The sequence below is a fragment of the Myotis myotis genome, unplaced genomic scaffold, assembly GCF_014108235.1.
Source record: "Myotis myotis isolate mMyoMyo1 unplaced genomic scaffold, mMyoMyo1.p scaffold_m19_p_19, whole genome shotgun sequence".
Taxonomy (NCBI): Eukaryota; Metazoa; Chordata; class Mammalia; order Chiroptera; family Vespertilionidae; genus Myotis; species Myotis myotis.
In genome coordinates, this window is record NW_023416323.1 from 14,897,119 (window position 1) to 14,916,966 (window position 19,848).

The 19,848-nt window shown below is 40.9% G+C and overlaps 1 protein-coding gene across 13 annotated transcripts in view; it reads right to left on the bottom strand.

The window, feature by feature from the left end:
- LOC118674202 (BTG3 associated nuclear protein) overlaps positions 1–19,848 on the bottom strand; it is a 147,884-nt gene that overhangs the window by 120,016 nt on the left and 8,020 nt on the right. For 8 of the 13 annotated variants that reach the window (XM_036345664.1, XM_036345666.1, XM_036345665.1 and 5 more), the window contains one exon: positions 1,456–1,550. The exons of 2 other annotated variants lie outside the window; for them this stretch is intronic. The gene's annotated coding sequence lies outside the window, so the exon portion shown is untranslated. Of the gene's footprint in view, positions 1–1,455; positions 1,551–16,492; positions 16,589–19,848 lie in introns of those variants that run through there. 3 more of the 13 variants (XM_036345656.1, XM_036345659.1, XM_036345660.1) reach the window with 3 other exon arrangements.

Below are 19,848 nucleotides of genomic sequence, written 5' to 3' on the forward strand. Positions count from 1 at the left end.
AAGTACTTACCATCCCTACACGGCTCCTGTGGGGCAGCAGAGAGATAACTTACAATTTTCAGATCATCTACTTTCAAGTCGGAATCTCCTGATAGCAACTTTTAATGGTAAGTTCCAACAAGCATTAAATTAATTTGCAGGTTTCACATGTGTTCTTAAATCCTATAAGTAACATGATTCCTCTTCTCTTTTGTCCAGACTTAAATTCTACAGCTTAAATGATAGCTCCAGAATTTCACAGGGAAGACAATTTGTAGGAGGAACAAATCTCCTCTCTTAAGTCTTCCTTTGTAAACATCTAATCAAATGTATGATCACTTCATACAAGACTGAATGAGGTGAGAAAACATCAACTGTCCTTAACAAAAAATAGATTGATAACCCCCAATCTGGATGAGAAACAAAAGATCTCAGAGCAACTTTGACTGAGTCCTTTACTAAAAGATTTTTAGTCTCCTCAAATCCCCCCATAAAAACACATGGAGCAGCTAGGAAAGCAAAACCAGGCCAATGTCTATAGCAGAACTGAGTGATGAGTTCTTCCTAACAAACCCCAAAATGCAAGCAAGTAGGGACACACCACTGACAGCGACAAGATCATCACTGTAGAAGCAGGGAGCAGAGAAGTAATGTGTCAACCTGAGAACAGCAGCTGAAACCAGGAAGTGAGCACAGTCCCAGAGAAGACAAATGCAAGAGGTCTGCAATAAAGTCCAGAGGCCTAGAACATTCTGGGGTCCAGGAACTCTTAAAAATAATCATCCTTGCCCTAACCGGTTTGGCTCAGTGGATAGAGCATCGGCCTGTGGACTGAAGGGTCTCAGGTTCGATTCCGGTCAAGGGCATGTACCTGGGTTGCGGGCATATCCCCAGTAGGAGATGTGCAGGAGGCAGCTGATCGATGTTTCTCTCTCATCGATGTTTCTAACTCTCTATCTCTCTCCCTTCCTCTCTGTAAAAAATCAATAAAATATATTTAAAAAAAAAAAAAAAAAAAGACGTCCTCTCTTAAAAAAAAACACAACTAAGGCATTGCTTTTAGCAGCAAAAGAATGGATGCAACCTAAATGTACATCAACAACAACAAAACATATGGCACTGCCAAACAATGGAATTTCAAAGAAATGTAAAAGGAGGGAAATATCTCTAACAACTCCCAAGATTCAGTATTACACAAATATAAATGGGGCAGGATGCGCACAACATACTTTAAAAAAAATATGCTATAAAAATATGCACAGAATTTCTCCGGAACATAAAGGGTAAAAAGAAAACCATTTTTTACTTTTCACTCTTTTATACTATTTGCATTTTTTATCAAGTGCATTTATCACCTTTCCAAAATTAAAAAAAAACACAAAAAAAACAAAAAAACAAAACACCACACACTTTTTGAAGATGTCCAGACAACTAAATATTTAGGCATAAACTGTGGGGGACATTCTCAATTCCAACCTCAGTTATATCCAGTAATATTCTCTGAACCTGGTGCCTGTGCTGAACACTGGGAGTTTCTTCCACCTTCATCCTCAGCAACTGCTCCAGAGCACCTGTCAGGATAAGGAAATAAGGTGTCGTGCTAAATGTGTGTCCTCTGAAGATGACCTCTAAGTCACCTGGTGGTTAACTGGTGGTGAGTTTAAAGATCAAAGCTACTCATGCCATAATCTCAGTCTTCTTTTTACCAAATTAAAAACCAAAGCAAAAATTATTAAAGGGATACACTGAACTCTGTAATGAAGGTGGTAGTACTCGGTTAGATACCACCCAACTGATCTTTGACTTGATAGATTTAAAACATTTTAGAGTCACAGTCTGCTTTAGAATTTAATTAAAAACAAGCAAGCAAACAAAAAACCACGGACCCTTTCCCTGGAAATTTGCACATACAAAACTCTACCAAGTTTCACAGGCTTCACCAATACCAGTGTAAGAGCCCTAATTCATAGGGCCATGAGGGCACCAAAGGAAAGCTCCCACCTCTCCTACAGCACACTGTGGCTACCTGACCAAGTTTGAGCCTATGGAGCATGAGCTCAGACACGGTGCATGGCAGCGCCAGCACCTCATCAAAAGAAAGCTGGCAGTGACCATGGCCCTCCTGCTGCTGCTAGACTCTAGGGATGAGGATGGACAGGCGCTAGAACGTTGGAGCAAAGAACAAGAAGGAAATAGCCTGGGTCCTCACATCTATGGAGCTGCCACGCCTCCTGGACTGCCTATCTCAGACTTTCTCATAAGGAAAATAAACCACCACCTGCTTTAAAACAATGTATATTTTGCAGTCTGTCACATACAGCCAAGCTTAACCTAAGTGATACACCTGAAGCCCAATCAGAATGGCCCTGGATCCATAGCTTCCAGGTTAGATACCTATCTCTCATAAAGGTCTAGTGCAGGGGTTCTCAACCTGTGGGTCGCGACCCCTTTGGCAGTCGAACGAGCCTTTCACAGGGGTCGCCTAAGACCATCCTGCATATCAGATATTTACATTACAATTCATAACAGTAGCAACATGACAGTTATGAAGTTGCAATGAAAATAATTTTATGGTTGGGGGTCACAACATGAGGAACTGTTTTAAAGGGCCAGAAGGTTGAAAACCACTGGTCTAGTGGAAAGTTTTCAGGGGCCTTTTTCAAGCCTTTTCTTGATTTCTGAAAGCTCTGCAAGTGGCTCAAGAAAATACTCCAAACCCACCATAAAATCCTGAATCCTAACCTCTTCCAAATGAGGACACCATACGTTATCCAAGTTGTTTACTCAAACCGATTCTCTGGCCAGGATAAAGAGTCATTTAAAATTCTGCTAACAGTGAAGGCTTGAATAGAAAAGTAGGGCAACAAGCCCAAGAAAACTGGAACAGAGCAATACAAGCCGTTGCCATTTTGGCAAATTAAATTTGCCATTTCTCAGAAGTCCTGGAGACAGTCCAGTCTTAATATAATAAAACAACTGGACTGAGATTAATGTTCAATAATGTCTTTAATGGCAATGACTAGTTAGAACCCTGCTTTAAACTAACGTATTTTGGACTCTGTCACATGAGCCACCCTGAAGCCCATTCATGATCCAAGGCTTCCAGGTTAAATAAATGTCTCTCAGAGAAGGCTAGTGGAAAGTTTTCAAGGGCCCAATTCAAGCTTTCTCCTGGTTTCTAAAAGTTCTACAAGTGGCTTAAGAAAATACTCCAAACTCACCATAAAATCCTGAATCCTAACCTCTCAAGTGGCTGAAGAGAGCCTCTTCTAAGGGGCACATGAAAAAAGAGCCCACCAACCGAATCAACAACCTAAGTGCTCAATCTTAGGGGAGTGGTAAATGAAAGTACACCCTATTATACTGCAGACACTAATGTCAGTGAGAATGGTTTGATTGCATGAGCCATAATGGAAAGGTCTCCAGAATATACTACTAACAGAAAGGAACGTAAAAGGAAAATTGCAAAACAGTATATGATCCCTATTCTGTTTTCTAAAAATGAATGTATGTGTAGTCACATATCCATGTGTGTCTGAAATGATACATACTGAAGGTTACCCATGAGGGAAGGAATATAGACAATATGAGCTGACTTTCATTCTTGATCCTTCAGGATAGCTGAATTTTCTATAAGCCCATATTCATTTATCACCTGTGAAAATGTTTTCTAAAACAAAGTAACAAGTATATAACCTACAACTTGTGTGCATCCATCACACACAGCCATGACCACTAGTGCTGATGTGTCCGAGGCTGCAGACACAAAGCAGCCCTTCCCTGAACACTTCCATTCTCCTGGACCACTGTGTCATACTTTCTCCTCTCCCTTCCAAACCCCAGCTCCTCCTTCCTCAGTGCTTTCTCTTCCCCATCAGAGTTCCTTTGAACTTAGCCACCCCACCTGTGGCTGCTTATGGGCACCACCTGGTCTTGCTCAGATCCAAAGATACTGGTATGCCCTCCCCTCTTTACCGCCAGGGGCTCCCGCACTTCAGCAGTTCTCTCCGAGTCCCTTACCAACTGCCTCCCAGGTCATTCCCAATACACACTGCACTGCTACTTCCCCACCTCCCCTTCAGAGCAGAATTCCCAAGAGTTGCCTGTACATGTGTCTCCATTTCCTCCCTTCACATTCTCTCTAGAGCCAATCAAACTCTGGCTTTTCCACTGACCAAACTGCCCCTATCCAGCCTGCCCTGGCCCCCACAAGCACCTGCCCAGGGCTCACTCCCACCTGCTCCACAGCCAGCCTCCCTCCCTCGCCTTCTTGGCCTGGCTCCTCTCCTGGCCTTGTCTTGCAGAGGTTCTTTGAAGGTGTGCATGATCTCCCTGATGGGGAAGGACCAGGGCCAGGTGCTGGACCTCTTCTCAATCATTCTGAAATACCGTCTATGTGCTGATGGCTCAGATTCACCCTTCAACTCAGACCTCAGACGTGAACTACAGATAGCCTGCTGGACAGTTCCCCTGGGTATCTAGTCCCAACTGCAAGGTACCAAACTGAACCCGATACCCCACAACCAACTGCTCCTCCCAGACTTTCCATCTCAATTTATGGTAACACCAGTTGCTTAGACCAAAAACCTTCAGTCCTTGGTTTTTCTCTCTCTCTCTCATGTTCCATCTGTGGGCAAATTCTCTGAATAAGCATGGGCTCATCTGGAGTCGTGCACTGGCCTTCACAGGGGCCTTCCTGCTCTGCCTTTCCACCATAATTCTTCCCAATGCCTGGTTAAAAGGCTTTCAGGATCACATCAAACACATGTCAGACTGTCCCTCATTTGTTTAGAGCCCTCTGAAGGCATTCTGCTTACTCAGGATGGCTTTCCCAGAACCCTGAAGCCACCAGCCAGCACCTCACAATGCCCCTCAGGCTCTCCTTGCTGCTCCTCACTCACCCCTATCCAAAGAGGCCTCTCGAGTGCAGGTACACCCAGCTCAGGGCCCTTACACGGACACCCGCCTACCCCTCCACCACCTACTGCCAATTCTGTAATTGAATTACGCCCATTCAATTACACCCACCACCAGCACCCACCTCCCTGTTCCCTTCCCACTTCTTCGAAAAGCACTTACTGTCCAACTTACTACATGTGCTAAATGTTCATTTCGTTTAAATCTGTCTTCCCTACTAGAAGATCAGCTCCATCAGGGCAGGAATTTTCATTTTGCTTCCTGTCGAGCACAGGATTGGCACATGCTGGCCCTCAATGAACACACATGTGATGAATCCAGTGGAAGAGCCGATTATAGAGTTACACAGCAATGCAGAACTATGAAGGTCAGCATTTCTACTTAAAAACCATGGATTAGGTCTTCAAAGATCTTTCAATTTATGTTTTGATTTCAATAGGAATGTACCATAACTAAGTCACGAAGCTATTTAGTTTACGACTGTGAACTTCATGTGAATTATACGTTCCGCTAACAGTGAAAATACAACAAGCTGCTTGTCAGCCATCAGCAAAAGACACAGCAGCTGTTCATCAGCTGAACTACAGAACTGCAAATTTATTTTTAATTTTTAAATAAACTTTAAATTTGGACACCCATACAATAAACTCACAAGGTCATTAAAACAGGGATAAAAGAAAGGCTCCTGTGACTGAGCAATAAGCTTAGCTTCAGCAGTAAAGGTTAACAAACACTATAAACTATCAGCTTTCATTATGTAAAAATGGCAGCAAGAAAAAAATAACCAAACAAAGCCTCGCTGTATGGACACAGGGATATTCTCAGTTACTGTGAAAATGACATCACTTGGATCATCTCATTAGGGATGTCACAACATATGGGACAATTTTCCCATCAGTTTTTTAGGGCGGTCTTCATAGAGCAGTTTCTTATACCAACCCTGATGCTGAGTCTGACTTCGATCAGATGATTTCCACAGGAGGTAGAACAATGTAGCCAGGTGTATAACCTCCCAGGGCAGTGACCTGCTCTACTAGACTTATTTATCAGATACATGAAGAGTGGCTAAAGAGAAGCAGTCCACAAGTCATGGGTAAAAAGCTTGGTATACCCTTTTCATTTCTTGGAGGGGCCTTGGAAGTCATCTAGTGCTAACCTAACTTCACTTTACAGATGACAAAAATATAATCTGAATGTATTACTCTGAGGGTTAGAACTGTCCATGAACAAGTACAAGAGGGAGATGGGCCTAAATACAAGTCTTTGAGTACAATTCTGCAGAAAAGACACTTGGTACAGGAGTGATGAGGAAGGACCATCACCAAGGTCCTATAGCAGACTCCACCTCCCTGGAGCCTTAAAATTAATTAGGCCCGAAAACCTTGTGCTTGTATAGGTATATGGTTGTATTCTTGACATTACATCACCCACCACGCCCCACCCAAATGTCAAGTCCACAATGCCATAAAAATCATAACAGTAATTTCCAATCCCATGTGAGGAAGTAGCTAAGTGGTGCCTAGTTAAAAAGCTGAATCTCCAGGAACAGGGAAACCTCCAAGAAACTAAAGAGCAATCCATCTAGTCAAATCTTTTTTATATAAGTAGAGTAATAAAATAATTAATTAAAAGTCGGTATGAAGTAAGCAAAGAAACAAATTTTTATTAAACTGAGATATAGGGGAAAGACTCAATTTACTTATTTTTCTCCCAAAGTCAGTGTGGGGTGGGAGGGGAAGTATGCAAAGGATGAAATAGGGAACAAAGACCAATTTGACTAAATGACTGGTAATAAACTAGGAAATTAGGAAGCAAGAAATACTTCTTCCTACGGTTTCCAATGAGGAAAATTCAGGCCATATTGTTTCTTCTTTAAGACAGCCCCCCTCCCAAAAAATGTTTGAGTTTAAAACTAGGAAAAGATCAAACTAGCCTGAGAGAGCTAATTTAATGTTTGATTAAATTAGTCACTTTTATTCATGTTTTCCAAAATATGTAAACCTCCTCAAATATAAACCACAAATGCAGAAAAGAGAAGAAAATGGGTTTAAGTTGATCTCACAGCACTCACTGTCACAATCCACAGACTCACTGGTCTAAAGACCCCCTTTATCATCTTAAAATTAGTAAGGCCCAAAACCTGTGCTTGTATAGGTATATCTATCAATAGTTATCACATTTGAAATTAGAACAGAAAATGTTTGAATATTTCTTTATTCATTTAAAATTATAAAAACCAACATATTACATATTAGCATACAAAACATTTTTATGAAAATAAACTATAGTTTCCAAAACAACAAAAGCAGCAAAATCTAAAGAAGAGGAACACAGTTTGGCATGTTTACAAATCTCTTTAATGTCAGACTTAATGGAAAATAACTGGATTCTCATATCTGCTTCAGCTTTCAATCTGTTGTAATAGATTGTTCTGGTTGATGCATATGAAGAAAACCCAGCCTCACAAAGAGGTGCATGCTGGGAAAGGGAAGAGTATGTATTTTATTTTATTTTTTTAAGAGTATATATTTTAATAACCTTCAGCTAATTGTAGATATTCTTCTTTAATACAATACCAAAACTCAACAAGTGTTTTATTTTTCCTAAAGGCTTGCTGCAATATGAAATCTAAAACCGTATCAGTGAACTTTTTGTACGCTATTACTTTAAAATCCATTGGTCTGTACTGCCCTTTAAATGGACCTTTACACAAGTGTGATTTTGAAACACCATGCACTCGTCATCTGGAAAATACAGATTCACTGAGTTCTGAATGTTGTTTATAATATACTATCAAAAGCATTACATTCATTGATATGAGCACTGATCACATCAGAAAGTCTTTAAGTATTAGGAAGCTATCAGGCTCATAGCAGCAGATACAGGCTTTCTGAAATTCCAATTTCACTTCAAAGTTCAATCTGTATCACTGGCAATTGTGTTAGTTGCTTTCCTTGAAGTGGCAAGTTGAATTTGTTCACTTAGTAGGAAAATTGGTAGTTTGTCAATTATTCTTTTCTAGTGGTCCATGAAAAAAAGTGGCTAGTTCAGCTAGCAACTCAAATAATTGCAGGACTTGTCCTTGAGGGAATCCTCTAACTCCAAAATGCAGCACAACTGCTTTCCACATACATCCTGTCTTCAAAAGAGGTGTACTGGGTTGAGATTTACCCTGCTTCATCAAGTACATTCTTAGGTGAATAAAATTTTTTAAAAATTGCATGGCAGTAAAGAATAAAATGGCACAACTGCAGCTTGGGGCCTCAGCCTCAACTGTGCTAAAGCAGCATCAGTTTTACCACCACTGACCCTGCACCATCAGTGCAAACATCAACATGCAAAAAAGGCAATGACCACTTACGATCATTATGAAAACTGCTTTGATCTCACAGACCCTCTGGGAAGGTCTCAAGGACACCCTGGGGTTCTGTAGACCACACTTTGACAACCACTGCTATCAGGTACATTTTTAGAAAGAAAACCTAAGGACCACATATGAATTAATGTGAATTCCAGATTAATCCTACTATAAATTATAAACTATAAATGCATTTAAAAGCAACTTTTACTTGGTTTACCAACTGCCAACGGTAAATATAACTAATATTGCAGAAGCCTGCATATACCTTGCAACAAAAATTTTGGTTTTTACATATATAACACCCATATTTTAATTCTTCCCTGACAGCTACTAAATTACTTACATTGTGAAGTATCATCTGTTCTGATCAAATAAAATACTGCAACTGCCAAAGATGCATAAGTCTAATAATGTACAATTGACTGTAGGCTAAAACACCTTAATCTTATTTTGTAGTTCCAAGTCAAACTTTAATAAGTCTCTATGAACTCTTTTACACAATTAGTATTGTGATCTTGCTGCATTCATTCATAGATTATTTAAAAAATAATCATTGGGCACACACTGCACATACATACAACTAAACATCTGCTACAAGGGAGGAGAATGTAACCCTACCCTTAAGATGCATACTAAGAAGTAACACTTGGGATCTACTGCTTAGCCATAGCTAAAATAGCATTAGGGGAACACAGACTGAGGCAGCTACCCTGGCCTTGGAAGATCAAGGAAGGCTGCCCAGAACTGGGGGAGATCTGAGAGTCAGGAGGGGACAGAGCAAGAGCAAAGGGGTCAGAGGTGTAGGTCTACTGGTTGGGAGTCTTAAAAAGTCCATGACACAGAACAAATTAGCAGAGGTCTGCTCTCAATTAACTAAGGAGACGTGCCAGATGAAGTAAGGTCCTGGGGATGGGGTGGGGTTCAGCCATAAAAGAATTTCAAGGGAAATTTAAATATGGACGGAATCTTTTAGTAACACTGAATTATTGTTCATTTTTTTATGTGTAGTTTTGTAAAAGAATGTCATTGCTCTCAGACATGAGTGCTCAAGCATTTAGGGATAAAATAAGGTGAGCTCTCCAACTTACCTTCAAATGCAGGAAAAAACCCACACAAATGTTAACCCTTTGTGAATCTTGATCAGTGGTTCTCAACCTGTGGGTCGCGACCCCTTTGGGGGTCGAATGACCCTTTTACAGGGGTCGCCTAAAACCATCGGAAAACACATAAATAATTACATATTGTTTTTGTGATTAATCACTACGCTTTAATTATGTTCAATTTGTAACAATGAAATTGGGGGTCACCACAACATGAGGAACTGTATTAAAGGGTCATGGCATTAGGAAGGTTGAGGACCACTGATCTAGATGAAGGCTATACACCTGTATATTCATTGTGCTCTTTAGCAACTTTTCTCTAGATTAAAGTTAGGAGGAGGTAGCACAAAATCACTGATTTAGTAAAACATGCTCACACTCCATCAAGCAGAGCTTGGAGAGCTTCATGTTGGCAAACACTGTCCCACATCATGGTGGTGCATGTTGTTAACGGGGAGAAACTGGGTGTGGGGTACACAAGAACAAGCTGTACTATCTCTGCTATTATCTGCAAATCTCAAATTATTACAAAATAAAAGGTTTTAAAATAAGTCAGTCTTTAGAAAAAAACAAAAATAAAACTCTCCAATCCACTCTGCCTGCCACCAGCCACCATCATCACATCTCTTCTGTGCCAAACTCCTAGAACATGTTCTAGAGCCCAAGCCCATCCACAAATATTGTCTCTTCCCACTCCCTTCTGAATCCCCCCCAAAAAAATCTGTTTTCCAAACTCGCTGTTGGACTGGAACTTTTCTCCAAGAGACCAGACAAGAGCCCTGTAAACAATTTCTAACTGCCTTTTAGCATCAGCATTTCTTTTTCTTCTTCACTCAGGCCACCCATCCATGTCTTCCTCCCTTTCCTGGGGCCTTGCTCCAGGGTCCACCTGAGACCTCTGTCCTCCTCTGAAAGCTGTCCCTTGCAGAGCATGTCCACCCCCCTGGCTCCATGTCACATGGGCCACTCCAATTGCAGTGCAGTGACTAACCAACAGGCTGCAGGTGCCTGTGCGGCCCCTTCCGGGCCTTCAGGAAACAGCAGCACAATGGAAGGCACTGTCTCCCAGAGGGTGCTGGCAGGCACTCACTTTGATTACGGAACTGACAACCATCTCTCCCAAAATTTTACCACCTTAAACTCGCACCAATGACTTTCCCGAGTCCAGTATTTCAAACCACCCTATGCCCATAAGACAACAGACAATTAAATCTATTTCAATATTTTCAAAGATGAACTCTTCTCATGTCCCTATTAGCTCCTTTTCCCCAAGAATATTGATCAAGGAGATACCAACCCCTCTGAGAAAGAACCCTGCACCTTTTTTCTTTTAACTCTCTCTGCTCTGTTACCCATAAGTATCCAACCATCACCAGACCCTATCCTATAGTTTCTTCACGCTTATTGATTCCAACCTGACTTTCTCTCTTCTTCTCTCCCACTGCACCTGGTCTGCTAAGTGCCTCATTATCCATGAACTGGCCTCCTGCCCAGTCCCTGCCTCCGGTCTGATGTGTAGGCATCATCTTTCTGGGACACACTCTAAAGGTGAGTCCACTGATCTGACAGAATGAGTGTCCCTTTGTCCCTCCCAAAGTTACACATGGCTGAGGCAGGAAGCCAATCCTCTCTCATCCATCCTCTAAGTTCCAGAGTGATTTTTCTGGAGGGCTCATCCTCTCAGAGCCCAGCTCAGCACCTTCCATGGCCCTCCTCTGCTGATGGCAGCACATCTAAACTCCTCCATCCAGGTTTCAAGCCTTTCCTAGTCTGGTTACCTCCTGCCTGCCTGTATATAATCTCATTTTATTTAATCACCCAACAAATGCATTCTAAGCCAATGGTTGGCAAACCATGACCCTATGGGCCAAATCTGGCCCTCTACCTGTTTTTGTACAACCCATGAGCCAAATCAAAAGAAAAGCAGTATTTTGAAATGTCAAATTATATGAAACTCAAATTTCAGTGTCCACAAGTAAAGTTTTATTGGAATACAGCCACGCCCAGCTGTCTGCATACTGTCTACAGCTGCTTTGGGGCTGTAATGGCTCCTCTAGTGGCTGAAAGTCTCACTTTAATGTAAAAACAATTGCTCCATGCCTTGGATCATCACTAACACAAGCACCACGCTGGGCACACAGGAGTCATCCACAAATGCTTTAGTGAAGAAAATAATGATCTTCAGGTTCAAATGATCCTGCAAACACAGATAATCCTGGAACTCATGGATGCCTTGATGCCCTGACAGCTCTTTCAAACCTTCTGCTGCAAGGACAATAGGAATCTTGGTTTAATTATCTTCTAATTTAAAAAAGTCAAGAGAAGCCTAACTGGTGTGGCTCAGTGATTGAGCGTCGACCTCTGAACCAGGTTCAGGGCACATACCCAGGTTGTGGGCTCCATCCCCAGTGTGGGGCATGCAGGAGGCAGCTGATCAATGATTCTCTCATCACTGATGTCTCTGTCTCTCTGTCTCTCTCTCTCTCTCTCTCTCTCTCTCTCTCTCTCTCTCATCTCTCTCCTTCCTCTATGAAATAAATTTTTTTGTAAAAACAATTTTTAAGTGAAAACATTAAATACAGTGGTGGGCATGATGGGAATGTAGGTTTACAGTTGTGAATACATGAAACAGTTTATTCTTGTATTATTATTTATTCATTATTGTATTATATATTTGTATTACAACTGTAAGCTACTTTTGCCCACCCCTGTATTTGGAGACCACAGTTGATGCTCTCTCCTACACTTTCACTGCATTTATACCTCTATATTTTACCGTTAAAATGGAAAACATTTAGAGATGTAAAAATGAATTAGATGACATAAGTCAATGTTTGTACCTCTACTGAAAAAAGTTATGTTTCAGACAGATATTATATTGATTTTGATATTTATATACTTAAATTCAACTATAGCTCACTTTATAATCAGATACTGAATTAGAGGTAAAATTTTAAAGTCATTTTTCCACTGACATATGGAAAATGTTCTTTTTTTTTTCTTCCTTTTTTTTTAAAGCCTCACCCAAGGACATATTGAGAAAGAAAAAGAGAAACATTGATTGGTTGCCTTCCGTACATGCCCTGGACCAGGGATCAAACAGGCAACTTTTTGGTGCACAGGATAAATGCTCAACCAACTGAGCCACTCAGCTGTTCTTATAAGAAATATTGGCCCTAACACAGTACGAATTCATACTCAACATCGCAAATTGTCTAAAATCACCTAATAGAATTTAAAATTATCACTGAATATCAAATAATACACCAAAATTACAACACCATATAGTAATCACAATTTACAATAAAAAGTACAACAGAAAGGTCACTTCCCTGGAGAGAACAGGAGGGTTCTAAAGACTATTAAGGACTTCTGCTGGGCCAGGGGGCTGTGATTCACGCCCTCAGAGTGTGGGCCTACATGTGGTACTGGCAGGTTCCTCACAGAAGTGCAGTTATCGTAGGTTCTTGCACTTGTTAACAAGTGTATACTTTACAATCACAGCCAAGCTTTTAATTAGCAACTTGTACTAATTTACAATACCTCTAAGCTCCTGTCCAAATCTAAATATCTAAAATTATATGATGTAAGTTTATCACAGACAAAATTCAGACTATATGCAAAACCTCTATCAATTAAATCAGCACCATTTGAGGTTGGCAAGCATAAAAAGATATAGGACCTGACAGGTAAAGTTGATAACAATAATTATAGGAGTTACCATTTATTGAATCCTAAACACTATATTAAACATTATGTCATTTAATCTTCCCAACCTTTGATGTAGGTGTGTTCCCATTTCACAGAAATAGGCCCATCCCTAAATGCTCCCCTTATCTGAAACATACACCATGAATATTAGGGGAACATGAGACCAGAGAGCAGTGAAGTGGGATGGGGAGGAAACAGAGCACACTCCCACAGTAACACATTTTGTGTCCTTAACTAAGCCCACATGTTAGCCATCACCATGTGTTCCCGTTTCCTTTCCCTGGAGTTTGGGCCTGTGCATCCATCCATCTCTCAGCTCCCTCTAAAAACTGAAATCCTTTTATCACCCATCTGTTCCTCCTGTTTATTGCCTCATACTGCAAAGCTTGGGGAGGGAGGTGGTCAGCAGTTCAGGGCTAAATGTCCTAATCTCCTTTGTCCACCTCACAATTTTGTAGAATCCAAACCAAACAACTAGATTATGCCAAAATGTTAAGGGAATTTATAATCCTAACCAGCAACATAAAAACAAGAGAAAACTAGCTCCTGACCTGAGCAGTCATTAGAACAAATAACAAAGTTACCAATGGCAGGTGGCAGATGCAGATGCAGGGACCATTCCAGACATTTCTGACCCACACAACAGATGTCAGACAAGTGCAATCCCTCAGAGGCAGAGTGGATAACCAAGGAGAACTAGTTAACATGATCTAAAGCAGCAAATGGACAAAAGCATGGGTAGGCCTGCTAAGGTCATGTGGCAGACACTGGCTGACCACACACAGCCCTGGCAGACACATCCACCACAGTATCATGGGGGCCAAATATTCTTGGGGAAAAATATATTCATCTAAGTTCATAAAGGAGTTCCCTTTTCTTTCAGTATAAAGGACATTATTGAGATAATCAGTAAAATCTGAATTAGATCTGTTGCTTAGATAATAGAGCTGCATCAATGATAAATTCTTAATTTTAATAATTGGACTGTGGTTATATAAGAATGTCCTCCTTTTTAAGAAACAGACACTTGCCCTAGCCAGTTTGCTTCAGTTGGCCTGTGGACTGAAGGGTCCCAGGTACAATTCCAGTCAAGGGCACATGCCCAGGTTACTGGCTCGATCCCCAATATGGGGCATGCAGGAGGCAGCCAATCGATGATTCTCTCATCATTGATGTTTCTATCTCTCTCTCCCTCTCTTTTCCTCTCTGAAATCAATAAAAATATATTTAAAAATGTAAGTAGTTAAAAGAGATTATGTCAAACTTCAGGAAAAAAAACATGTATATATACACACACACATACACACAGTTATAGAAACAGTAAAGCAAATATAGAATATTAACATCTGAGAATCTAGGAAACTATACAATTCTTTGTACAATTCTTACAACTTCTAAGCCTGAAAAAAAAAAATTCCTACAGAGATGTTGAGGCTTTTTCTCCAAAAAAGGTGGTAGTGAGGATGGATAGAAGCATTTTCATTTGAAGGTGACTTTGCCAACGCTAATTATACTTCTAAGAGGCTTCCACTGACAATTTCTTTCCAAGCAGATTTTCTCAAAATAAACTAAAAGATTCTGACCTACACTCTCCGAGATGGTTCAGTGGATCCCTCCAGATTGCCCCCAAACTCTCCAAGTCAGCAGTGAAGAGCATGGATGCTAGAGGAAACTAAGAGAGTAATGCCTAAATGACACTTTGCACAGTGCTTGGCACCAGCTGAAGTATGCTTTACTATCATCATACTGTTACTGAACTTCCAACCATGATTTCTTTCTCCAACTTGCAGAACTTTTAGTCTAGAGCTTGGGAATTCACACACTACAGCCCAATGGCCAAATCTAGCCTGGTGTCAGTTTTTGTAGGTAGGTTTCATTGAAAAACAGCCATCCTCATTCAGCTTCCACCCTCCAAGGGCAAACAGAGTTGAGCAGCTGTGACAGAGATCCCAAAACCAAAAATATTTTCTGACCCTTTAACAGAAAATGTTTGTTGGCCTCTGCCCTCGTGTTTAATGATGTCCACGGCATCTACAGAATCTTGAAACTGCCTCTTTTTGAGACTGAAGGATAAAGAAATTAAAGACAATTATTGAAGAACTAGAGGCCCGGTGCACAAAAATTTGTGCACTGGGGGGGGGGGGGGGGGAGGTCCCTCAGCCCGGCCTGTGCCCTCTCGCAGTCTGGGACCCCTCGGGGGATGACCACCTGCTGGCTTAGGCCCCGGAGAATTGGGCCTAAGCTGGCAGTCAGACATCCCTCTAGCAGCCCAGGAGCCCTCGGGGGATGTCCACTTGCCAGCGGGGAGCAGGGCTAAGCTGCAGTCGGACATCCTTAGCACTGCTGAGGAGGAGGGAGAGGCTCCCACCACCACCACTGTACTGGCAGCCGTCAGCCTGGATTGTGGCTGAGTAGAGCTCCCCCTGTGGGAGCACACTGACCACCAGGGGGCAGGTCCTGAATTGAGCGTCTGCCCCTGGTAGTCAGTGTGTGTCATAGTGACCAGTCATTCCCAATCTTTCTGCTGTTAGGGTCAATTTGCATATTACCCTTTTATTATATAGGATAGTAATCTTGACCTCCTTAGGGGTGCCTCCGCTATTATAGGATTGTTCAGTTACCTAGAGGCCTGGATTGGTTCTTGCTGATCCACCTCCTGTTAGCTACAAAGAGCAATTTATGATTCAGATTATAGTGGATTCATAGATATCCCAATAAGGCAAAGCAGCCTTACTGACTCTTGAATGATCCTGGGAGAATCCATGAAGCAAGCTGAACTGAATTTTTTATTAACAGCTCTGTGTGGAGGGAACCCCTAGCAGTATGTATTTGCTTTCAGCTTATTGTACGTCCTTGAGCTTCCTTTCTACTCCCTAACATAGTATGACTGCATTTTATACAAATACAAATTATACAAATTTAAATTACACAAATTTAAAATAACAATAAATAGTAAGTCCTCATTTTGCAAAAATAAAAAGTGAAATTAGTTAAATCCTGTAAATATTAAAATGTGTAATTTCAATTAATTGAAAACTGTACTTGCCTCCTGACAGCTGCAACTTTTAAATGGTTAACAGAACACCAGCCTTTTTTTTGTCAGTCTAAACACGTGGGTTGTGAACTACTTGGCATCTTCAGAGAAGTGTTCTGAGCATAAAAGCCTAACACAGTGCTTTGCTCCCAAGGCCCATGCCCGACTCCCACTGATGAGAGTATCCATAAGGCAGGCTTGGCAACAGAAGTCCCAACCTGGCCACCCACCTACCAATGGAATTGCAGGGCTGCACTGCATGGTGACAGCAGGAACTGCAGCTGGAGTTCTTCCCTGCTCCATATAGGAAGATTAAGATGCCTGTGTCCCTGGCCATATTCAGGGGACATGTAGTTCACATCAATGAGGAAATGCCAGCAGCACACATACCATGTTTTCACTGCCAGTTTATCCAAACCCACTTCTAACTCAGAAAGGTTAACCTTTGCTTCAAGTTATTTGATGATTTTCCACCTTAAGGAAAAAGGAAAAGTCACTGGAGACTACAAGCAGCAGCTTTTGAAGCATACAATGTAAATCTATTATAAAAGGTTTGTCAGTACAATCGCAAAGTCCACAGGCTGGCTGGTTCGACGCAGGCCCAGGTTTCCCGACAGTGCTCTGGTCAGAACGAAGGGGAAAATAAGACATGGGGGTGGGGGGTGGCTAGCAATCTGAATCTGTGCCAGTAACCTGCCTCCCAACACACACTCCTACTAGCCGATAACTAACTCCACTGATGCTTGTCCTGTCTTGCAGAACCAGTTTCCCAGAACACTCCCATTTTACTGAGGCCATAAACCATGAACCATACACAACCCCCAAAGGGGGTTATCAGCACTGTGCCAGGCCAGGCCTTTGGGTGTGGTCTCACGTCCCCCATCCCAACACAGGGGGCTTTTCGCAAAGCCCACGAAAGATCCGGAAGCCTGCCATATTCAGGGGACAAAGAAACCAAAGAGTATGAAGGGGAAGCATCCTCCGTATTCACTCACTCCGAAATAAATGGGTTTTCCTGAATCTCCGAGTACTCCCTGTGTATTTTTTGGTCACCTGGTAAATTCTGTAACAAGAATAGCCAGGCCTCCACCCCAACCTGGGCCCTCTGCCCAACTTTCACTTTTGATGCCTTATTTGTGCTCAACTATTTAAAATGCTAATATAAAAATAACAGGACAAGGTAATGGTAGTCAATTTCCCCACATTCAATTCCACTTATCTTTTTTAGAGATTTAACTAAAAAAACTATTCTTATCTCTTCACTTTCTCTGGCCTTTTAGACAGATTTTATTCTTCCATGCTCATACCTTGTAAGAAATCCCACCTTGTGTGTTAGCTGTCTGGGGCACCTCATCATTCACACCACCACCATCCCACCCTACCCAACGTGAGGCTTCTTAAAGAGACAAAGTGAACTTTACTGTCACCCCATCATGGAGGTAGATAATCCAAAACATTTTAATCACATCAGACAGTTCCTAACTATGGGTAAATGTGGAAAATGCAGATATGTCAATTCAAAATAGGAACCGATTTCATGATTTTACAGCATTTGGGGCAAACTATCTGCTTGTGGTTTAAGAAGTAAATGGTTCTATCATATTTTAATTCAAAAATATCCACAGGTTTCAAGCAATGGGAGGCTCTGGGTGCTGATGCCAAGTTCCACTTCCACTTAAGAGACTTACTTTGGAGCACTATGATGGGGATGCCCAACCTCGCCACTGCAATGGGAGTGGGAAGGGGTCAAGGGCATTCCTTCTGCTTCTTGACTTTAGGACTGAGGACAGGCACCCTCTCGTCCATGGAGACAGGCTGAGCACAGCCCTGGACAGCGGACAGAGCCAAAGGCAAGGCAGAGGGCATAAATGAGATGAGTAGCTGAGGCTCTCATTTTTAAGTGGTTTCACATCCTGCACAAAAGTGGGAAACCTAGAAGTTATTTTTAAAACTATTTGCGAAGGCAGAGATGACTGCTAAGATTCTTGTTCTGTGATGTGCTAAATGAGCTCCAAAACTGTCCATGAACAAGAAGACAAGTATAGCTTTTTAAGAGCAAATTGCAACCATGTAATCCCACTCAATATTTGCTTTCAAAATCCTAAAACTCCTCATATCCCCAAAAATGAATATTTCAGAATGGTTCAGAGCACTTCTGACAAACAATTCAGTATGTGATTTTGTTTTTATGTGAAATCAGAGAACACAATAACAATCTTTATTTACTTCTGGTTTGGGGAGGGCTTTTAAAACTTTTATCGGAGACATTCTCATTGAGACCCTTAATGTGTATTTCCCTCCAGAAATCTTTTCTTCAAATGAGAAAATGTTTATTGTACATGGGCATTTTAAAGTCAGTCTTGCACCATCATGTAACATTTAATTGTATAGCTAATGTTTTCAGGATACATGTAGGACAGATGAAGATGGTAAAGAAAAACTAAAGCTAATAAGCTATAACAGATGTTATCAATAAATCATTAATGAAAAATCATCTAGAACTTGTGCCTAGCACACCTAAATAACCAACACACAAAACAAGATTTGTGGTTCATTATTTCTTATTTCCTTGACGACCATCTAACACAGAAGCATTTCTTCAACATCAAAGTGAATATGCAACCCTGGCAACTTTTTAAATGCAAAGAGAGTCTTTCCCTGTCCTTCAAGACTGGCACTTCTATTAATGGCCACATTCCATCTATAGATTAACTAGAAACAACCTAAATGACCAACAATAAAAAAACTGCTAAGCAAGTTATGATACATCCACTCAAAGAAATGGATTAGATTATCATGAGAAGTATGGAATGGGGAAAATAACTGTCATGTTTTTAAGTAAAAGTCACTGAAAATGTTATGTACATATGTAGACAAATTATGTTAAAAATATCTTTTGCAGATAAAAACTGGAAAAATATTCTCAGATATATAACATTAATGTGGTAGGATTAGAGGGGTTCTTTCAGAATTTTCTTTTACATTGATGTGTTGTTTTACAATAATAAAAGGAAAATGTTTGTGAAAAGTCTAAGTTTTAAGATAAACAACTGTATGCTTTATCCTGAAAATCAACCTTGAAAAAAGCAAATGCATTTAACTCAAAACAGTGGATCAGACAAAGATCCCCAGACTACTATGTGGTGAGGGGGAATACGGGGGGAAAAAAAAAAAGAAAAAGCTTATTAAATTTATAATTTTCGCCCAGCCAGTATTGCTCAGTGGTTGAGTGTCGACCTATGAACCAGAGATCACAGTTCAATTTCTGGTCAGGACACATGCCCAGGTTTCAAGCTCAGTCCCCAGTAAGGTGCATGCAGGAGGCAGCTGATTGACGATTCTCTCATCATTGATATTTTTTTCTTTCTCTCCCTTCTCTCTCCCTCTCTCCGAAATAAATAAAACATATTATTTTTAAAAGTTTATAGTTTTTTCCAATTATATCAAAACCTGAAGTTTATTTCCTGAAGTATTATTCATAATCAACTTTAAGCCACAACAGAAGAGTATGGATATGCTAGAAACCATACCTATTTGCCTTTTATGCATTTTCTGACAGCCTTTGTAAGATTTTACTTCAGCTGATACTAACAATTACACCAAGTAGGTGATGCCCCAAGAATTCAGGGCATAAAAATTAGTTTTCTCAAAAATCTCTGGAACTGCCTTCTCTTAATAAAATAAAACAAACAAACAAACAAAATAAAAGTAAAGACTTTTATTGGATTTGTCACAATATTGCTTCT